This window comes from Phyllopteryx taeniolatus, chromosome 1 (genome assembly GCF_024500385.1).
Source record: "Phyllopteryx taeniolatus isolate TA_2022b chromosome 1, UOR_Ptae_1.2, whole genome shotgun sequence".
NCBI lineage: Eukaryota > Metazoa > Chordata > Actinopteri > Syngnathiformes > Syngnathidae > Phyllopteryx > Phyllopteryx taeniolatus.
The window spans coordinates 14,212,097-14,235,616 of NC_084502.1; the positions used below are offsets into that span (position 1 = coordinate 14,212,097).

A 23,520-nucleotide genomic window follows, 5' to 3' on the forward strand; every position below is an offset into this window, starting at 1 on the left:
ATCAACGAGCTGTCTTGACTCGATACCGTGTGGCTTTTTCAAAGATACTGCAAAGTCTGTGCTAGCTGATTTGCAGCAAATAATCAATTGCTCACTTCAGTCAGGCGAGTTTCCCAAAGCTCTGAAAGTAGCTGCCATTAAGACTGCTAAAAAATAGAACGCTGGACGCTTCCATGTTAGCAAGCTATAGACCCATCTCAAATCTCCCTTTCATAGCCAAGCTTGTTGAGAAAGTTATTTTTTATCAACTCAGCAATTTCTTGAACTTAAATGGACTTTTTGACAAATTTCAATCAGGGTTCCGAACTCATCACAGTACAGAATCTGCTCTTATCAAAGGTTGAATACCGACTGGGGAAAGGTGTCAATTCTGGTCTGGATGGATCTCAGTGCGGCTTTTGATACGGTAGATCATAATATACTGCTGAACAGGTTGGAAACGTGGGTAGGACTGAATGGAACAGTCCTTAAATGGTTCAGGTCCTACCTGGAGGACATTAATTATTTTGTAACCATTGGCAGTATTCAATCTCATCGAATGGCAATGACCTATGGGGTCCCTCTAGGGTCAGTTCTTGGACCCCTCCTGTTCAGCCTGTATATGCTACCCTTGGGTCAAATTTTTCAGAACTTTAATTTTGACTACCATAGCTATGCAGATGACACCGTTATATCTAGCAGTGTCTCCAGATGACAACGGCTCAATTGAGGTGTTGTGTCACTTTCGAAAACAGATAAGTCTCTGGATGAGCCAACATTTTCTTCAATTAAACCACAACAAAACTGAGACAATTGTTTTTGGCAATAAAGAAAAGAGGATTGCTGTTAGTAAATACCTGGAGTCACTCTCTTTAAAAACCAAAGACCAAGTCCGAAACCTTGGTATTCTGATAGATTCCGACCTGACTTTCAACAGTCATATCAAATCAATTACTAAAACTGCCTTCTACCATCTGAAGAACATATGCGGAGTGAAGGCTTGCATGTGTCAAGCAGACCAGGAGAAGCTCATCCATGCTTTTATCTCAAGTAGACTTGACTATTGTAATGGTCATTCTGACTGGACTCCCTAAAAAGAGCATTAAACAGCTGCAGCTCGGGTTCTGACCAGAACAAAGAGGTCAGAGCATATTGCTCCAATTCTGAAGTCTTTACACTGGCTTCCAGTCAGCTTTAGAATAGATTTTAAAGTTCTGCTACTGGTCTATAAATCACCAAATGGTTTAGGTCTTGAAAACATGAATGAAATGCTAATGGGATGTAAACCCAGTCGGGCTCTGAGATCGACAGACTCGGGTCAAATAGTGGAGCACACAGTCCAAAGCAAACATGGTGAAGCAGCATTTAGCTATTATGGTGCACACAAATGGAATAGGTTGCCAACAGAAGTGACGTCATCCCTACGTGTGAATGTTTTTAAGTCCAGGTTAAAACTCTTCTTTTTTTCCCATGCTTTTAAATGATATTCCTTGCACTGTACGCGGTTTTAATTGTATTTTAATTTTTTTCCTCTTTGTTTTAAATGTATATGAGCTGTTGTTTTTTGTTTTGAAATGCTTTTCATCATGTAAGGCACATTTACCAGTTACCTTGTGTATGAAATGCGCTGTATATATATATAAATTAGCTTTGCTTTGCTTTTTGACTTTAAATGTGTGCAGTATTTTTTTTCCAAAAGAAATGCTGTGTGTGATAAAGCCATTGACTGTTGAACAATTCCAGAGTGATCAATATCGATCAGCGTGTGACATTTAGCGGGATGATTGTTCCGATTGTAAGTTCATTCATTTAACCGACATCCTGGAATGGAAAAGTGGACGAAAAGCTTGGCGGTGTGCGAACTGAGACAGTTTCATGACCAACTTTCCTTTAACTGCCACTGATCAGCCCTAACTGGCAACCATTTAAAATGTCATTGATCTTGATCACACTGCCCCATAATATGACAGTAACCGCTGTATAAGACAGAGGAAGTCAAATTTCCCAGATTGATGAGTCGCATCAGTTGAGTTATCATCCATCTACCTGAATGATACCCTCGGCTTTTTTCAGCATGATCTAGCAGACAAATAAATAAAAGCTATAAAGGTGACAAAGGGAATTGATACGTAACAAGGAGTACCGAAAGGCAGGCGGGCAGGGCTGACAACACTTGCCTGTGGGGCAAAGACAGTTAGGAGTTCATAAAAGGGACAATTCTCTCTGCCTGTCCTGTATGTAATGTATGTTTAGGTTTTTACTTCCTCCTATCCTTTTGAACATTTAAACTGTGCTGAAAGATGCCATTTCGTGCCACAATTTATTCTGTACTGTATACTGTTTTTTTGTTTATATCTTCAATCAATCTGTCCTTTCAGATAAAGGTATACGTGTATCTTTGTATTACAGTATCTCTGAAACAAGATGGCCATTAGCTTCACTCCCTAAAGTATTGTCTAAATCATACTCACTTGCTTTTTACACGAGAGCCATGTTTTCTTCCTGCTAGACCAAAATGTATTAACTCATCGTCACGATAACAATTGGATAAGCACACATCGCAAAGCTGACAGATGCCCAATTTTGCATCTTTTTTTTAACTCTTCACCTCTGATGATGACTGTCGAAGACGAGAACATACATTACATACATACATTTGTGGAAGCATAATGGTGACTGAGTACTTGGGAAAAAAACTCCATTATGTAATGAACAAGGTGTATTTATATCCAGTATTAGTGGAGTGCAAGTTGTTATCACCACCACGCACCCGCAGGTGATTTCTTAGGCTTCATTGTCCACGTAGATCACCATCATAGATAGCTTCAATGGCAAACTGCGGCTGCAGTCCTGAGAGATCTTGCAGGAGTGCTTGATAACAATCCTGTGAATAGTGACGGTGTTATAAAATGTTCAAATGAAACGAGCAGATGGATGAAGAGACATCAAAAAATGATATAATAGGGGAACGATTGAGTGGCTAAAAGTTTCGAAATGTTTGCTTGGAGCAAAACATCTGAAGCTGAGAGTTGTTATTTTAGCATTTTCTTTGATAGTGAAAACAATGAATTGAAGTATCGCTATTTGATACAAAAGCATGCATTAGAACAGCTGTAAGTGTTTTTGCACATTATGTGTTGATACGAAGACTTTTTTTCATGCTTGCAAGAGAACTCGAGCAGGTGAATTTATAGGAAGACAAAATGGCAAACGTAGTCACTGATGATGTTCCCTTCCAGTGGCGTAGGTGGCAGTAATGGGAGTTGAAAGTGTGGTTTTAATTCTTTTTTATTTTTACCTCAGTTTTCCACCTTCTCTCCATGACGTGCGCACACTCACATCCAACATCGAGGCGCTCTAAAGCGGCCACACCAGCCCAAAATCCCCTGTCCACACAATGGCTGTCAAGTAGGACTTTTTTAACTGCTATATTCTCCCTTTCTCTATGTGACGTGCGCGCACTCACGGCTGACAACAAGGCGCTCTAAAGCAGCCATGCCAGGGAATCATCGGAAGGGAAGATGTATTTTCAGATAACTGCTAAAGTGAGGGGGGGGGACAACTCATCCAGGAGTCCAACGTGCGTCACTGGGCCATGTTCTAACCGTGCAGAAAAAAATCTGGGAAATTGAAATGACGAAAAACGGTGTATCTCCATAGTTGAGGACTACATGGTTCTCAGTCTTTGCAGGTTTTCAGCAATTATCGTCAAACATGTAGAATGTATTTAGAAACAAATATTTGAACTTAACAGAGTCTTTCAAATAAAGGAACTTTTGCATTGTGCCCTTTTTTGGGAGTGGGGGATCTGCTTTGTTGCAAACATTCCTGTGTTTGGACACCCTGTACTGTGTGTGTATTGGAGGGGAATGTGATGAGGAAGCGGAGGTAAAGCTCAAGCACCAGCGGGATCATAAATCACCAGAAACATACAGGAATCTCAGGAATCCAACACTGTCTTCCTCTTCTTCACACCACTCCCACCCCCATTTTTTCTGTCTGTTTTGCAAGCAGACATATTTTTAAGAGAGTGTGGGGGGGGGGGGGGGGGGGGGCTTCTCCTTAATCTTTTGTCGCTCCCTCTTTCCCATGATCGTTTTTTGCCTTAAATAATCCCGGCTATCAACGTCTTGGTGAACACACGTGCGGTGCAGACCTAGTTTGATATTATGCATAATTTCAATGGCTCTATAGTTCCCCCGACACCCTTGGAGACCTGCTGTTGTTGGTGTCAAATATCTGTGGGATGACAGCCACTGATCAGGTAATGAATTAGCAGAGGGAAGTCATTCAAGCCAGGATCGCTGGGGGATCAGCTTCCTCATTACCGCCCTCATTTCATAGCTGTCACTATTCCTCTGCGGCAGCTCATTCACCGTAAGACCGCAAGTAAAACTGTCAGCAGCTCCAAAAATGATGTTTAGTTTTGTTTATAATATTGATACGAGAGATAGCATGAACAAGTGCGACTTCATCTTGGCTGTGAAAGTACCTAGTGTATGTGGACAGAAGTACTGGGGCACACCAGGGTTGGACCACAGCCTCAACTGAATCTTAATTCAGTATATCAAGATATTTCAAACAGTTCTCTGCTTCCAACTTTGTCAGAGCAGTTTGGGGAAAACGTTTCTTTTGTGTTCTACGATGACAAGGGTCACAATGGCATGTTTGGGTGAGTTTAGTGTGAAAAGAGCCCCGACTTGACGAAGAAGAAGAAGAAGAATCATTTTTTATTGTCATGAACATGCATGCATGCACACGAAATGTGTTCTCTGCATTTAACCCATCACAGTGAACACATACACATACACATACACATGTTAGTGGAACACACTGGAGCAGGGGGCAGCTGAAGCGCCTGGGGAGCATTTCGGGATATCAGTGTCTCGCTCAAGGACACCACAGCCGTGAGTCCGGGGAATGTTGGCGGATGGTCCAGTCGGGGTCTTGAACCTAGGTCCCCCCACGGTGGCAGGCGATGGTCTTAACCATTGGGCCACGGCTGCGTGACCCCATCGAACACCAGGGCCAGGGGCGTACAAACGTTTTCGTCCAAAGGCTTCATACAGAAAAATGGGAGGACGCAATGGCCATGTTGACATTCTTAACCTATCATTTATCGAACACGCTAAATCTTATTCATCATCCATCCATCCTTCCATTTTCTGAGCCGCTTCTCCCCACTAGGGTCGCGGGCGAGCTGGAGCCCATCCCAGCCGTCATCGGGCAGGAGGCGGGGTACACCCTCAACTGGTTGCCAGCCAATCACAGGGCACACAAAAACAAACAACCATTCGCACTCACATTCACACCTACGGGCAATTTATGCATGTTTTTGGGATGTGGGAGGAAGAGTGCCCGGAGAAAACTCACATGCAAACGGGATTGAACCCCACCCAGTCCTCAGAACTGTGAGGCTGACGCTCTAACCGGTCGTCCACCGTGCAGCCTCTAATTCACCAGTGTAGGTAAATTATATATTGTGGAACCTAACTAACCTATCTAATAATCTGAATAGTGACGCTCATTCCATAATTCTGGACCAAAAAAAAAAACGTCTGCAGCAAAACATTCCCTTCAAAATTGACACAGTAGAAATTTTAGGCTTGTTTTCTGATGGCAGACTTGGATTTTCAGACAGACTTTGCTCCGCCCACATTGAGGTAAAAAAAAAACCTGTGTGACTGGCATATCAGCCCCAGTACGTGTTCTTGGTTGCTTCATCCTGAATCGTCTTATTTTCTCTCGAAATTTGAAGAATTAAGCAAAGCAAAACAAAATAGGATGGCCCAAGTCATCCTATCTCAGATTATGTTCTATGCCTAAATATACACATCAGAATCACTGCCGCTTGTGACGAAACAGTGTCCGGTCCATGTATTTTTTTGCTAATAATGTTAACCGTACCAGTTTTGAAGTAATCATGGAACACCGTGACAAAAACATGCAATGAATTCATAAAAACAGTTTAATATTTCTTTATCCACACCGGCTATGAAACGAATTGGTCAGGACAGTCTAAAACGCATAAGGTAAATGTACATAGAGACAAATACTGAGGATGTTGTTCCGATATTTTTAGAGGTGGAATTGGCCGTGAGTAGAGATGTCTACATCAGTGTTGGTGACGACTGATCGCAGTGTTGGGAAATTACACAATGTTAAGCATTTTCTCTAATAGTTAGCGCCTATGGAGGGGAAAGGTCCTAAGGTGGACTGCATCTGTAATACTGGGGTTGTTGTTTTGATATTTTCAGAGGTTCACGTGGTCATGAATAGAGATGTACACACAAGTTTTGGTGATGATTGATTGATGGGTTTTTTTGAACATTATGCGACGTTAAGCTTTTTAAGTGTTTTCGGTCTCCAGTTCTGGCGATGATGTCACACCAAGACACACGGCATATCGATTTTGGCGATGTAAAAGGGGCAGTCCCAGGGCAATTAGTTATTTACTGATTGTTCCAAAACAGATTGGTATTATTGGAAATGACTACCAGTTTCATTTTCTTGGGCAAAAAACACATAAAGAAAACTTGTTAGTGAAATATAGGCCTTTTGGACGTTATTGGCCCTGAAATCTGTTCCAGAAAGTCTGACTAAAACTAAATCCTATGAAATCCAAAGGAATATTTCCCACAGGAAATAATGTAAATCCGTTCCAGACACCCAAAAATATTAACAATGTAGCCTTGAGTTGTGAATAAAACCATCCATTGTGGAAAATGCCTTGGTGTCTGTTGAACACCTTTTACGCAACTTGTGAAATCCTTCGGATGAACGCGTATCGATTTTGGGAAACCGAATCATGAGTTGTTTTTTATTTTTTTACTCCAGTTTCCTTCCACATTCCAAAAACATGCATGGTAGGTTAATTAAAGACATTATATTATCTGTTTAGTGTGAAAGTGAGTGTGAATGGTTGTTTGTTTATATGTGCCCTGCGACTGGCTGGCAACCTGTTCAGGGTGTTCCCCACCTCTCATCCAAAACAAGTGGGATAGGACCAACGAACTTGTGGGTCAGGGTGAATGGAGAAAAATTCCACCCAACACAATACAAAATCTTGTTGGAAGTCTTCCCAGAAAATTGGAAGTGGAAGTCATGTATAATGTTTTGCTGCCTACGTGAAACTCATACAGTCAGTGTGTCAATGTATTACAATGTGTGTCGTGTCCAAGGATATCTTGGCTGCAGACACATCTGACCTCGCCTCTGTAGTTATTTTCGCACTCATGACGGTAGCCAAGTAGATGTCACGCTTTCGCACTTCCAATATGGATGCTCTCATTGTTGTGCAGGTGACAAAGTGGAAACTGAAGCCAGATGAGTATGAGTATTTTTTGTTTCTTTTTTCTTTTTTTGTATGAATCTCACAGATTACAGCGATGTCCCAATACATTTGATCAATCAATTGTATTTTGGATGGGTAAGCCACTGAAAACTAATTTCAAATTCATTAGCACAAATGAAATGTGTACTCTTTACATTTACATTATGAGGGGGAAACTTGAAGGACTAAAGTCGTAGTGTTATTGTACTTTTTTTGAGAAAATTGTCTCTCATCATTTGCACAATCGCAACAGCCCATGATGTTGTTACAAAACACTGAAACATTGTGAAACTCATGCTAGTGTAATTTTACAAGCTCTTTAACAGTCTCAAACTAAATATGTAAACATATGCTCATATTACTTTCCTGGTAAAATTCCTACTTTATTGCCCATTTTATATATATATATATATATATATATATATATATATATATAATTTTTATTTATTTTTTAATTGCCGTCTTATTTTATTGTAGAATCATCCATCCATTTTCCATTCCGCTTATCCTCACTAGGGTCACAGGTGATTTTATTGTAGAACCATGGATTTTTATTGGGTTTTTTTTGTTGTTGGGGTTTTTTGTGTGTGTGTGGCCCTTATACTCTATACAATGTCAAGGACAGTAGGTTTGTATGAATGAAGTAGATGTAACTTCAGTGTTAAAACCTATTAAAGAAAAAAAACATCAACTAAAAACTAAAACTTTGGTTTGCCTTATGGGATTTCCGCAGCCCAGTGTGTATTTGTACCTCCACTTGACGAAAAGATTTTCTCTCATTTGTAGTTTCTGTACATTCAACATAGAATAGCTGTGCAAACTGAAATGTGTTGAGAATGATAAATTGTGACACACTTTGGTCAAACAAAGTATATATATATATATATATATATATATATATACACACACACACAAACATCAGGGGTGTAACAATTCCTTTTAGGAATGATTCGATTGGTATCACGATTCAAGGTTGCCGAATTAATTTAAGGACGATACTGATTTATTTTGAACAATAAGATCCGGAACGATTCAGTGACTTGAAATCGATTCAGTAATTTGTTTGCCTAAAATGCACCCAGTGTGACATTGAAATAAATGCATACTGGACATTCATTCATTCATCTTCCGTTCCGCTTTTCCTCACTAAGGTCCTGGGCGTGCTGGAGCATATCCCAGCTAACTTAGGGTGAGAGGCGGGGTACACCCTCAACTGGTTGCCAGCCAATCACATTGCACACACACACACACACAAACAAACAACCATTCGCACTCACATTCATACCTATGGGCAATTTGGAGTCCTCAATTAGCCTACCCTGCATGTTTTGGGGATGTGAGAGGAAACCGGAGTACCCGGAGAAAACCCACGCAGGCACGGGGAGAACATGCAAACTCCACACAGGCGGGCCAGGATTTGAACCCCGGTCCTCAGAACTGTGAGGCGGATGTGCTAACCAGTCGGTCACCGTGCCGCTGCATACTGGACAGTGCAGGTTAAATTTCTTAGATTTCTTATTGTGATTTATATTATTTCAGCTATTTTTTTTTTTTTTTTTTTTCTAGAAAAATAGCCTTGTGAGGGGATCCTTGGTAAAATGTCTCCACTGTCAGGGGTCCCTAGCTGGACCCAAAGTTTGAGAATCCCTGTTTTAAACCGTTAAATACTAATGGCCGTGCAGAAACAAAGCAACTGAGATTTTCCTGAGGAAAATGTTTTAGGAGTAGTGTTAATAATACACAGAGAGGTAAATAAATGAACAAACCTGCTCTTTGGCGCACAAACGTGTGCCTGAAACAACATCCGGTAGTTGACATTGTCGCTGGTTCTTGTTCGCCCGAATTTCCCCTTGATGGAACTCTGCTATCGTTATTAGCGGCTATCAAGCTAAGGCTTCGAAGTGCACAGCGATTTGCCAGAAGGCACACACACACATTCTTAATCATAATTTCTCGCTAGGTTCCTTCTCATCTGTCATCCACCAGACAGACTTTTTAAAAAAAGTGCTTAAAAATGACACACACACATACTGTGGTATCTCATCCAACCACTAGTGAGACTCCAGAAAGGCGTTACCAGATATGGGGCATAAAATAAGGGAGCGAAGAAGAAAGGAGACAAAAAAATGAGTAGCTAACTGAGAAAAATCAAGTGAAGTAAAAGAAAGTACAAGCGTTTTTCTTCGAAATGCAGCAAGTACACAAGTACGTCCACATTAAGCCTGCCGTGCTTAAAACCAGTACATCCAGTACTCTATCCAGTAATCCAATACAATCGATTACCTTTGAAAACGATTAAAATCGATGCATTTACGTCCGTAAGGCTAACTTGCCGAGCGCAGGCTGATCGAGTTGGATCGCAGGAATATAAATCGATACATCGAAATAATGAATGGTTGCACCACTTATATGTGTGTGTTTATATATATATATAAATATATATATATATAATGCCTCATATTAGCTCCTTGAGGGACAAAACTATTAAATATTGAGATAAAGGGTAGAGAAAAAGGAATCCCAATGGATGCCAGTAATCAGATCCTTATTGTTTCTGCAGGAAAACACGGTGTCATTAGCAGCTGACCCTCTTTGGCTTGTTGCGGCGTCGGAGCTGCGATGCTAACATGACCCCCCCCCCTCTCAAGAGGGAGGCCAGCCCTGACTTGCAGCACCTCAATTTAGCTTTTGTAAAGGCGAGGCTCGGGAAGGAGGAGGCGAGGCATCCTGTCATGGTGCCCGGTGGGTTTAGAACTCGTGCTTGGAGTGTTCCAAAGGCTCCATGATTAATGGCGGGGAACTCAGAGGGGCAGCCAGGGAGACGCTTTCAGTGGAAAGACTGTGCAACTTGAATGCACAATTGTGAGAAGTTTTGTCATAGCAGCCTTTGGCCTCAGTACGGTTACCTTTTTAGAATGCAGCAGAGGAATCTTTCAAAGTGAAATAAAGATTGAAGCACAAGTCATTCCAAGCGGGTATTGAATTTATTGAGCGTGGACAGAATGTGAGATTCAGATGAGAACTGCATCAAAGGATTGTTTCATTTGAAGAAAAATATCCTGCTACTACATTCAATCGTGTTACGAGTTGCAGCACATGATGCAAGCAAAAAGGCTTAAAACATGCAACAATACGAAAAACAATCCACAGAAACACAGCAAAACTATTCTTTTTTTTTTTTTTTTTATGCTGTATTCAGTGCCATCAGATTTGCAGTGATTTAACTTTAAACTTGATCGGTTCTTGTACAGTACCTTCATCAAAGCGAGTTATGGTTGTGTGCCATGGGATTTAAGATGACAGATGCTAATGAGTGGAAGTAAATGTATCAAGAGTAAGATGGCCACTAATGGTCCTGAGGGCCACTTTGGAATGTGGCGATGATGATCTGGGCCAAGGGAACAGATGGAAGTACAGTGGTGCCTTGAGATACGAGTGACCCAACTTCCGACTTTTGCGAGATAAGAGCCGTCAATTGGCCGATTTTTAAAAATGAATGAATTTGTTCCAAGCTTCGACTCGCAAGCGCAAACTTGAGATACGTAGTTGTATGCTATGGTGGCAGGTGACTCAACTCGCAACAAGCAGCAGTTTGGCAGATGTAACTGGTAAATATTCTTCCAAAAAGCGTTTCCAAGCTGTTTATTGCCACTCTCAGCTGAAGGTTCCTGTCAAACTAAACATTTAACCTGTTGTGTCTTTGAAACAACCACACAGCCTCTGCAACCTTAATGCTAAATGCAAAAGGAAAGACCAAAGGCACACAGGCTAATCGACGTCTCTCTACAGTGGGTACGGAAAGTATTCAGACCCCCTTAAAGCTTGCACTCTTTTTTTTTTTATATTGCAGCCGTTTGCTAAAATCATTTAAATGCATTTTTCCCCCCGCATTAATGTACACACAGCACCCCATATTGACAGAAAAAAAACCAATTGATGACATTTTTGCAATTGATTCAAAAAGAAAAACTGCAATATCACACAGCCATAAGTATTCAGACCCTTTGCTCAGTATTGAGTACAAGCACCCTTTTGAGCTAATACAGCCATGAGTCTTTTGGGGAGTTTTTCACACCTGGATTTGGGGATCATCTGCCATTCCTCATTGCAGATCCTCTCCAGTTCTGTCAGGTTGGATGGTGAACGTTGGTGGGCAGCCATTTTCAGGTCTTTCCAGAGTTGCTCAATTAGGTTTAAGTCAGGGCTCTGGCTGGGCCATTCAAAAACAGTCACCGAGTTGTTCTGAAGCCACTCCTTCGGTATTTTAGCTGTGGGGTTTCGTCCAGGATATCCCTCTACTTCCCCGCATTCAGTTTTGCTTCGATTGCAACCAGTCATCCTGTCCCTGCGGCTGAAAAACACACACACACACAGCATGATGCTGCCATGTATCTTTCACAAAGGAGAGGCTTCCGTCGGGCCACTCTGCCATTAAGCCCCGACTGGTGGAGGGCTGCAGTGATGGGTGCCTTTGTAGAACTTTCTCCCATCTCCCAACTGCATCTGTGGAGCTCAGCCACAGTGATCTTTGGGTTCTTCTTTACTTCTCTCACCAAGTATCTTCTCCCCCGATTGCCCAGTTTGGCCGGACGGACAACTCTAAGAAGGGTTCTGATCGTCCCAAACGTCTTCCGTTTAAGGCTTATGGAGGCCACTGTGCTCTTCGGAACATTAAGCGCAGCAGAATTTCTTTCTTGCAACAATTCTGTCTCTGAGCTCTTCAGGCAGTTCCCTTGACCTCATGATTCTCATTTGCTCTGACATGAACTGTGAGCTGTAGGTCTTTTAGACAGGTGTGTGGTTTTCCTAATCAAGTCCAATCAGTATCATCAAACACAGCTGGACTACAATGAAGGTGTAGAACCATTTTACGGATGCACCCGATTTAAATATGAGTGTCACAGCAAAGGGTCTGAATACTTTACGGCTGTGTGATGTTTCAGTTTTTCTTTTTTCAATAAATCAGCAAAAATGTCATCAATTACGTTTTGTTTCTGTCCATATAGGGTGCTGTGCGTAAATAAATGAGAAAAAAAAATACTTAAATGATTTTAACAAATGGCTGCAATATAACAAAGAGTGAGAGTATATGGCGGTTGTTGTTCCCCTTTAGGATATCTGAACACAAACACCGCAGCAACACAGGTAAACAGACAATATAACAATACCGACTGGCATATAGTCTTTGTCCTCTGCGAAGAATGACTAGTATTACTGCTGTACTGAAAAGTCGAGAGAGGAGGTGAGTCTCCATCCATCCATCCATTTTCAACACCGCTTAACCTGGTTAGGGTCGCGGGGCGCTGGAGCCTATCCCAGCTGACTTCGATCGAAAGGCGGACTCCACCCTTAAATTGGTCGCCAGTCAGTCCAGTTCAGCATATCCGTGTGTCTGTCTTACACTGCCCCCAGGTGCCAAATGTGCACACACCAGAATGAGCAGCACAATTTCCATTGAACGACAAAGTGTGACAAAGACTGTTGAATTTGACAATTCTATGTAATTTTATCATTACTGTTTGTTTCTGTAAAGTATAACATTATAGAGTGCTATTTTTATCAATACAAACCCTTTTACTGGTGGGTGGTAGACTGCAATGGATTAATGCCATGGTCCAAAAAATTAACAAATGTCTTATCTCAAGACCCCACTGTATAAAATGTTATGAATAAGGCGATCACTGGTAGAACCAAATGAGGATGGAGGGGAATAATCCGTAAACTGTGAGGATGAGATAATCGGACACGGCGAGGAGACAACCGGGCTACAGCCGACTCATCTTGGCTCCTCTGCCTCATCCTGCAGTTCTGGAACCAGATCTTGACCTGGTGATCAGTGAGCTGCAGGCCCGTGGCCATTTCCATTTGCCAAGGGCAGAGACGGAATTCCTTCTCCGGCTCCAGCAGCTGCCCACTCGCAAAGGTCGCACTCTTGTTTCCTCGGAACACCGGCCCGGAGCCCATTCCTGTCTTGAAAGCACACGGAAGACAAACATGTAACAAGTCTATCGCAAACCACCGCCCCAGCCCGTGTTGATTCTCTGAGACAAGTGCAGGGCCCTCATCCCTTCCCCGGTCTTCAGTCACACTTGAGACGCACGGCGAGTCAGCCTGTCGACTGTGTCATGTGCTCAGGGAAGGTTGCGTCCTGAAGCTACAGTCTAGGGGAAACATCTGACGCCACTACGGCTGCCTGACAGGTCACATTAATCACGGCGACACGCACGGGCAGACCTGCCACAGCACCATCTCAGTCACTTAAACGCTACCTTGGGACATCCACTGAAAATAAGCTCCATTAGAGATTCCATTGGACACGTGTGTTGATAGTGGTATCGCATACAGGGGTTAATCGGTACTTAATAAGGCCTGAGTGACATTAGACTAAGAACTGCATATGTTAAAAACACCCGATCGTATTGAAAGCAATCGCATCTCTTTCTGGCTCTTTGGTATCCAACGCGTGCCGATTTGTTACTTGCACACGATGCAAACTGGGCCGCATTCAAGCGATCGCTTTAGAAAAGCGGTCAAACTCACGGCCTGCAAGTCCAGATCCGGCCAGCCACATCATTTTCTGTGGCACACCAAACCAAATGAAGTTTAGTGTTTCTTGCCACGTGGCTTTGTTCTTTTCATTTTGGGAGGAAAAAAAACGAGTTGCTTGTTTGTTTGTTTGTTTATTTACAGATATTACAAGCATTTTTTTCCACCACATCCCTCCTTTAACAAGAGTTGTATGCTTAAATATGTGCTTGCCACAATTTTACGCAACTTCCGATTTCAAATTTGTTGTTAAACCTGGTGGATGTTACTATTTTTTTGGGGGTTTTAAAAAATACTACGAGAGAGGATGACACAATGATGATTAAGCCAATCAGCTCCTCTAACATTTTGCTGTGTTTTGCCGTATCATCCAATACTTCGTGTGTAAACGAAAATAAGAATATTAATTGCCGCGAATGAACAAAACCTCTTTCTAAGGACCCCGTAGCTGCTCAGCAAGGTGCCTGACGTAAAATAAACGAAGTTCAGCAAGGTCCGAGCAATGCATGCTTAAAACAAAGCAGTCATAGTGAATTTACAAACACTGTCTCTTCCGAAGACTCCATCTTTAATAACCACTGGTTGTCCTTTAAAAATAGTAAAAATGTTGTAGAATGTTGTAGAATCATGACATAAAGACATTTCTGTTGTTGTAATATTGAATTCCAGCCTCAAAGACGACAGAACTTATGGATTGTAGTTTTAACAATACAGTGGCTCTTAAAAGTCTGCACCCCACTGGTCAAAGGCCAGCTTTTAGCTAAATATAAAAATAAGACACCAAGATAAATTATTTCAAAAGTTTTGTCCACCATTGGGTCATAATGTGCACAACTTGAACGGGGGTGGGGGGGGGGGAAATTCATGAAAAAACGATGAGGAAAAATTCAACTCTGGGTGAGAGGCAGGGTACACCCTGAACTGGTCGCCAGCCAATCGCAGGGCACATAGAAACAAACAACCATTCACACCTACGGGCAATTTAGAGTCTTCAATCAACCTACCATGCATGTTTTTAGGATGTGGGAGGAAACCGGAGTACCCGGAGAAAACCCACACAGGCAACGGGGAGAACATGCAAACTCCATTTGAACCAGTGCTAACCAGTCATCCACCGTGTCGCCCCCAATTCCATTCAAAGTAATATTAAATAGGAGTCAGCAAACACACATGCCACTATTTAAAGTTACCTCTGATTATTAAACTTCCGATGTTCTACTAGGGTTTTCTTGACATTTTGGTTCTTTCTAGCAGAAGTCTGAAGGTTTTGTGCTAACTGACTGCTATTTAGAGCTGTTCATAATTCGCTCCACATAGACTAAGAAGACAAACAGCCCCAAAGCATGATGCTGCCATCAGCATGCTTCACTGTAGCTATGGTGTTTTTTTTTTTTGTGACGAGCAATGTTGTTTGTGTGAAACATACGTAACACCTTCACTGCCATCGACGCCTTTAGAAGTCAAATATCCCTGTTAACTGGGAAGGGTGACAGTGAATGAGTTAATTGAAATAGTGGCGAAAAAGTTTATGGAATAGAATAGAATCACCTTTTATTGTCATGAACATGCATGCATGTACACGAAATGTGTTCTCTGCATTTAACCCATCACAGTGAACACATACATATACACACGTTAGTGGAACACACTGGAGCATTTCGGGCTATCAGTGTCTTGCTCAGTCCGGGAGATGTTGGCGGATGGCAATTTTTTCCACATTTGGGATATTTCAAGTGTGATTTTTTTGTATTTTTTTTTTCCTCTCTTTGTGAGCTAAGGTTTCTGTCTTGCCACCGTACTTCATAGGCGAGACATATGAAGAAGATAGGCGACTGTTGTCGCATGTACTAAACAGCCAGTACTTGCCAGAAATTCCTACAGTACCTTCAGTGTTGCTGTCAACCTCTTGGCAACCTCCGTGACCAGTTTTCTTTTCATCTTTTCATCAATTTTGGAGGAATGTCCAGTTCTTGGCAATGCCACTGTTGTGCCATACTTCCTCCACTTGATGAAATTGAAAGTTCTTGGAAATCCTTGGAAATTCTTTGTAGCTTTCTCCTGACTTCTATCTTTGAACAATAAGATCCCACTGATACTGTGGGACCATGGCTTGTGCTGCAAAATGGGATTACAAAAATAATAGGAAAAGCGTGCTAGAACAGCTGAACTTGATTCGCGGTTAATCATAAGCACTTTACATTCTGGCAGTTGTGTCCAGACTCCCATTTAATCTGAGTTTCAATGTGATTGGCTACTTCTGTACACAGCCACATCCCCAGTTATGAGAGGGTGCCCACCCTTGAGCAACCACAATATCTCAGTTATTCGTTTAAAAATAAATAAATAAATACAATTCATTGAATTGATTTTTACCGTTTATTGGTCACATGAATATTGGAAAACGTTTGCAATGATTTATCCTGGCCACATTTTAACCAGGCATTTGAACAACGATTTATCGACTCTTTATATCACATTATTTCAGGCATAACGGCCCTCTGAGAGAAACCAGAACTACGATGTGGCCCTTGACGAAATTAAGCTTGACACATCCCACAATAGCATCCTATGCCAGCTCTCGAAGCATCCAAAACATCTACATTTAAGAAACATCCAACTTTTGGACTTTTAAAGTTTGCAAGACCTTATTGACTTCCATGTTTTCATGCATGGGATCACTAAGGATCATTCATGTCATTAGAACGAAAACAATATATCTTAACAATGCTTATAATGGTATTTTTCATCAGGATGTACTGTATAATGTTGCCCACAAGACAAAAAAAATATATATATATATATATATTTACCATCTCGCTCCAAGCCACATATCTGTGGATTCATCCATGGGAATATTGCTCTTAAATGGCAAGATGACAGAAAAGTCCACTTCCTGGTCTTGAGCTCCATCTCAGCCTGCAGAAAGTCCAGTGAACATTACAACGCTTCGTCCAGGTTCAAACTGAAAGTGACTAATAAGGGGTGGTCATGTTGCCCCCCCCCCCCTTCAGTGTATACAGGGCTCACTTTTGGCTGGGCTCCAGAAGTGGTGGCCTGCAGCTGATGGGTAGGGGAGGGAGCAGACTGCGGCCCCACACAGTGTGCTTTCCCCCCCCCCCCCCCCCACACCTCCCACACACCTCCCACCCCTCCATGGAGCTCCCAGCTCATCTAAGAAATAAATTAAACCCATTACAAAGGGGGAGGAAAATCGATTTCCAAAGTATAGGTAAGATAAAGTTATACAGCAGGCAGGGACAAGTGTTTGGAAAAACAATGTGGAAAAATGGAACAATATTTACCAGGAGGCAGCCCGGATCACGTGCTTGTGAGCCGTCCAATGGCTGAGCTGTGCGGGACCCAAGTCGTCTGCTGCCAACTTGAAGCTTTTCTGCTACTTTTTCCAGACAACATGGTCATCTAAGAGCAGCGGCAGTCTTTGTTCCTCTATTGGGATATTTTAAAAGAGAAGGGGGGTAAAAAAAAAACAAAAAACAACAACAACAACAACAACAACGGTAAATTAGGGAATACAATGAGTTAAAAGCACGTGGAGTGTGAGTGGAAGAGGAGTGACGTCAGCGCAAAATGGGAGAGACGAGAGAAGAGACAAACGTTACTTGAGTGTTGTACGGATCGTTTGATTATAGTGCTCATTTGTTGTTATATTTTAATATTAAAAGGAGCTGCACAGCCTCAACGTTACGGTGGTAGGTTTTTTTTTTCTTTCTTTCTTTTAATTCGACGTGTCGTCAAGGTTTAAACGTCGGGCTATGGCTATTTGCTGAAGAGCGTCACCGTATTTACTCCACGAAACAATCGTAGCTATTTGCTCAAATGTTCTGGATATTTCGATCCGTTTAAATACATTATTAAATAACTGTTTCACTTAAAGTAGCCCCTCCCTCAGTTGAGTATTATTTAAAATTAAAACAACTGTGATTTTTGAATGATGTATAATTTTATGTATAAGTCTTGAGACCATTTTAGGTTGTTTTTAATGTTTGTTCGTTTTTTGTTTTTTTGTTTGTTTTTTTAATTAAAAAATAAATAAAAAATCACGTATGTTTCAAACTGCTATGTTTTATTTTAACGGGCTTCCCTGGGAGTGGCCAAACAAAGGCTTGACTGTCTAGTGCACAGACAAAGGAGAGAATCACCTCTTGGCTTCTGTTTGCATGAATCGATGTACAGTCAAAGTCCCTCACGTGGAAAAAAAAGTCTGATCGCCTGATTGTATTTGGCAATCGTTTTAGTGTCATCACATAAAACTAAATGATTGGGTGTTCTGTATCTTGCAAAACCACTGTAAAGTAAATAAATACGTTTGGAGGGATGAGGGGGTTGGGGGTTTACCCCGCAAAAAAACAAAAACAAAAAAAAAAAACCAAAGTGCTAACGTGGTGGTTCTTGTCGCTCCCGTTGTTGTTACTTGGGGTGTTTGAGCATAATGAGGTGGAGCGAGCCATCTTTCCACGTCTCTCGCCAATGACGGATCACGCACTCGTGGTTGCATATTGCAGAAAAGTCTTCTTCCTCAATTCCTCCCTCTTCATCTTCACCTCAGTTTCAAACGAGCCTGCTGCCGACTTCACTGACCTCTTTTTGATTTGGAGGGAGGGTGCGTGGAAATATATCTATTTGTCAATCTTGTATCGTAAAATAATTCAATATTTACACGATACAAACAATTGATTTTCAGTCATTAACGAATGAATATTTTATTGTTATGAAAAATGGATTTGACACTTAAACTTCCACTCTTTTAATATATTCCAAACAATTGTTTTTTTTTTTTTTTTTAGAGCTGATTTAAATATATGATATATGTGCACTATGTTGGATCATTTAAAATAGAAAACTGTACCCCAAAAAAATGGAATTTATCAATGAAATTTGGAATGGCAAAAAAAAATGTGTTTCAACAACTAGTCCCCAATAAAAATGAATAAACTGTCCTCTTGTCATTATTATCGTGGTTGCTGCTCCAAGTTTTCAGTATCAGCGATGGGAAAGGAGGGATGGCGCTCATTCCATTGCACGCACCCTTCAACGTACACTCCGCATTGAACATATGTGAGATATACAAGCCCCCCCCCAGCAAGACCATCATTTCATTCCTGCGCCTTCACCACGATTCTCCGTGAACTCTGTTTGAACCGCCACCGCAATAAATCATTTTTCTGCCTCACGCACGCACACACGCACACACATTTAAAACCGCGCTGGCCGCTGCGGGTGTCACCCCGTTTACAACTTCTCTTAACTCCCCTCCCCCTTCTCTCGCTGTTGCTGACAATACTCGATCAATGTTAACTCGAGGATTATTCTTCCAAATAATAACTTTGAGAAAACGGCGCTCGGAGCTTGTTTGCATGTGAAATCTTGACAAATCCTGGCTTTTGCTGGTTCTCTGTAAAGATCACCTCTGGTGTTGTTTTGTGGAGATGCTGACCGGGTTCGCGTGTGCGCACGCGCAGCTGGCGACCAGACAGGCCCGGCAGATAAGATGAGACCGAGGGCGGAGGCGTTAATGGGCACAGAGGATGCTGCCGGTGAGAACGCTGCATACAAATTGGGCTGTTCTGGAACACACAGAAGATTTACGGTTCCGGTGCCCTCTATTGCTGTAAGAAAAGAAAAATAAAATATGCAGGGCCAAATGAAAGGACTGGAGTTTGCACAGCGCACTTCATAAGTGAGCCCAAAACACACGCACGCACGCACGCACGCACACAGAGAGAGCAACAACATTCACTGGCGTGGTTTTTAATGCACACATTGGCCGCAGCAGAATGTGCGGGGCGACATAAATCACACAGCTGTGAAAAGGCGATCAGAATTTGGATCTGGCAAACTATGGTATTATGATGCTCTTAGACTCTAAATATACATGAAATGAAAGTACTACATGTTGTGTCGTGCATGTGCATGCTGTGATCTTAAAATAACAATGACAATACTGTATGTCGTTGGCTGCATCCCGGAGCTGTTCCTAATGTTTTGGACACCCAGCCGAAGATACATCTAGCCTGTGATGCATAATTCAAGACCATCGTCAACTATAACCACTAAACAATAATGACCGTATTAAATCAATTCCTCTCAAAGTGTCAATCAAAACTGAGCATTATTCTCTTTGTCCAAGAAAGATTTTCTCCGTACAGCTCTTGACTTGGTTCTGCTTTTTTTTACGGACGCTATTTTTTCCGTACAAAAAGTAATATTCAACGAGACCCAAGAAAATGTCATGTTGAATTAACATTAACATGCAGCTCAAGTAAAGAGAATCAATCAAATCGTATTATGACCTCTCGCACGAGATAATAATATCCAATTGAAGAACTGTAAAAATATATATATTGTTCCCTTTTCAAATGTCACTGTCCGAGAAGCATTCATTCATTCGATGTATATTATTGTGCTTGTAGTTTGTAATGTCATCACATTCCAATTGTATTCATTAGAATTTATTACACGTGTGTAGTTCCCAGTGCATTGAACTACAACCACCACCAAAAATACAATTCTAAATGACAGTGTTTATTAAAAAAAAAAACAATGAATACTTCGGAAATGCTGTGTTTGACACATCTATATAAATCGAATTTAATAGTATCACTTTTATTATTGTTAGTATGAGAGTCGTTCAACTGAGCATCCTTAATGATGCCAGCAGAAATGTATTTCATGCACGCGCCACAGTGACACGTCATTAAAGTTGACTTAGGTCATCGTTTCCTGTGCGATGTGGCGTTCAAGTGCTTCGGGATATCTGATTGTCACGGCAAAGTTGCATGCAAATCAACCCGCTGCCGGCGTTCTCAAATGCGTGTTTTATGTAAATGAACGGAGCACAAAATGGACGCGGCGCATCTGCTGCCTGCGTAAGGAGATTTACGCGTTTCTGGCACACCCAGCGGTTGTGGTCAATGCGCAGAGAGGTCGGCGGCGTGACCCTTGCGTCAACTCGCAGCCTTTATGCAGCTGCCACGACGGCACGCAATAACAATGATACGCCTTTCATCGCCGAGCCAAGTGGCCGCACAAAGCGCTCACCTGAGAGCGCAACCTTTGTTTTGTGTGCAAATAAAAACGCCAGCTATTCAACTAGATATAGATTTATACATAGATATATATATAGATATAGATATAGATATATATCCTCGCTCCCATTCAAACATTTCGATAACTGTTCGTGTAATTGATGTATTTATTTTTCTGCATCTTCCATAAATCAGAGCACGTATGCCAGGGTGCAATTGGAGCTGAAACTCACGAGCGGTTCAGCAGTCAGATTTATTATTTAAAAAATAAAAATAAAAACATTAAAAAAAAAAAAAAAAAAAAGCCTCTGGAGGTGAGTAAGTGTTTAGGAATTGAAAACAGTGAAGTTGAGACGAGCTGCACACGTTCGCAGTGACTGCCTGCTGCCTCGACTGAAGCACAGCTCTGCTTTATTTACTCCCCCCCCCCCCCCCACCCCCACCCCACAAAAAAAAAAAAAAAAAGGACATTTTTAACGTCAAGGATTTAAAGGACGTGGAGATTAGTTCTCCAAATTGCATTCGAGTTGATCTTCGAGAAAGTCTTTTCGAGGTAGGCATGCATAAAATCAAAATGACGAAACTTTTCCCGAGTGGTGTGGAAAAAAGAGCAAACAAAACAAAACAAAACAAAAAGCATTTGAACGCACCTTTAAATGCCATTAAAAAAAATAAAATGGAAAGAAAATGGAGCTCAAACTCGGCTTTGCAAAATTGGTGTTATTTTTTTTAGGGGGGGGGGGGGGGGGGAGTAACATATTGGAGAGGATAATATTTCACCAGTTGTGCTTCTACGTTTATAGCACAAGGGTCTGCAACCCGCGGCTCCAGAGCCGCACGTGGCGCTTTTCATTCTTCCGCTGTGGCTCTCTGTGACTTTGGAAAATTAACGAGTATTTCATTGAATTTCAATGACTTCTTTCGGGTTTTTTTTTTGAAGTGGCGGCACGCTCGTAACTTTAAAAGCAAACTTTGTGTTTGTTTGCTTGTTTTTAGTCGCTCAAAATATGCGTCACACAAATATGGGCGACACCTGGCGCCAAGATTTATTGAGCTTTTCGAATACTGGCGGATAAATAAATGAAGGGAACAGAAGGTTTAATACGACATACTTGAACTGGAACGTCGCTTACGCCTCACAAACGACATCTTACTAGAATGCTAAGGTTCAGGAGCAAAACAAAAAAAAATCACAATAACCTCGATAAAGTAAATATATGAATCGGCTATTATTTTGCAAATACATATATATATATATATATATATATATATATTGGACATGGTTCAATAAAATAGCCCTTTTTCCAATCAAGTTGACAGCTGACTGCACACTCCAAAAGCGAAAAAAAAGGATTTTCGGTTTACATTAGCTGCAGGTAGATCATTGAAATTAATTTCATGTATACTCAAATAGACATGAAGTACTTTCATTGAAAGTAAGCTTCCGCCAAGCAGCTATTTTTAGAGTTCAAAATGGTTTTGTCACATGCGCAAATCAAATGTTGCCTTTTCCATTGCCTTCAGAAATGCGACACGCAAGAGTTGTTTCTATAGTTACCAAAAAAAAAGAAATACAACAATATATGCAGTGTATCCTCACTAGAGATGTCAAAAGGGGTTTTTTTGTGTTGTTGTTTTTGGGGAGACTGTCCAAATGGCTCTTTCAAAGGTTGCCGACCCCTGCCCGAGCAGTTAGCAATTTGTGAAATATCAGCAGTTTGGGGGGGGGGGGGGGGGGGGGGGGGAGATATGACTGAATGGGAAACCATCTCATTATTTTTTTCCTGTTTTGTTGAATTTGAGTCACTGTTTTTTTTTGTTCGTTTGGATTCATGTGTTTTGCCTGATCATTTCTTCAAATAATGATGCAAACAAATACATAAATAAATTAAAAAAAAAATAAATACATCAAATATTATTGCTTACACTTCTATGATGTTTGCCATCCTAATGATGTTCCTATATAGCTTTATACCGCTAAGGGCCACTTTCTCATCTTCAACTTAGGTTTATGTTTGGAAAACACCACACACATCTTACACTACAAGGACTTCAGGAAGTCTAAACAGTAAACTAAACATGAGCCACGTTAACGTATACGTACCGTTTGTTTGGTTTTTTTACTGAGAATTTTATGACACAGCTAGTGGAACATTACTGCAATGCATTTTAAAAACACTTTCCATCAACGTTCCTAGAGCACAGGTTTCAAAAAAATATATATATATAGCAATTTACAGTGCATAGTTTTTGTGAAATTTCCCCTCAAATATGAGGAATCCTGCACTTGCAGGGAAGGTCCCACAAAAGGAGCAACACATTCAGTCGTGACCCGCCTGCAGGCCTCTCCACAGGCGCAAAAAAGAGCCCGCACAAAAAAACAAAAACAAACAAAAAGCAGAGGCCAAGGGGACCAGAACCCGAGTGGGTCGCGCGGGGGGTGGGAGGGGGGGGGAGGGGATTGACCATCCAGCTTGAAATGAGCCTAATGGGACAGAAAATGTGTCCTCGGTGTGAACTCGGCCTTCTCCCGTGCACATCGCCCCCTCCACCAACGCCCCCAAACTTCAATCAAGTACCTTTTCAGCGTGGCGACACGGAGGGGACACATGGGCG

The 23,520-nt window shown here is 41.5% G+C and overlaps 1 long non-coding RNA gene across 3 annotated transcripts in view; it reads right to left on the reverse strand.

The window, feature by feature from the left end:
• Nucleotides 1-10,186: 10,186 nt before the first annotated feature.
• Nucleotides 10,187-23,520, reverse strand: part of LOC133478231 (uncharacterized) — a 38,335-nt gene continuing 25,001 nt past the window's right edge. The window contains exons 2-5 of one of the 3 annotated variants that reach the window (XR_009788631.1): nucleotides 19,285-19,485; nucleotides 17,161-17,305; nucleotides 16,669-16,774; nucleotides 10,187-13,282 (exon numbers count right to left, since the gene is read on the reverse strand). This is a non-coding gene — a long non-coding RNA (uncharacterized LOC133478231). Of the gene's footprint in view, nucleotides 13,283-16,668; nucleotides 16,775-17,160; nucleotides 17,306-19,284; nucleotides 21,152-23,520 lie in introns of those variants that run through there. The other 2 variants (XR_009788632.1, XR_009788624.1) reach the window with 2 other exon arrangements.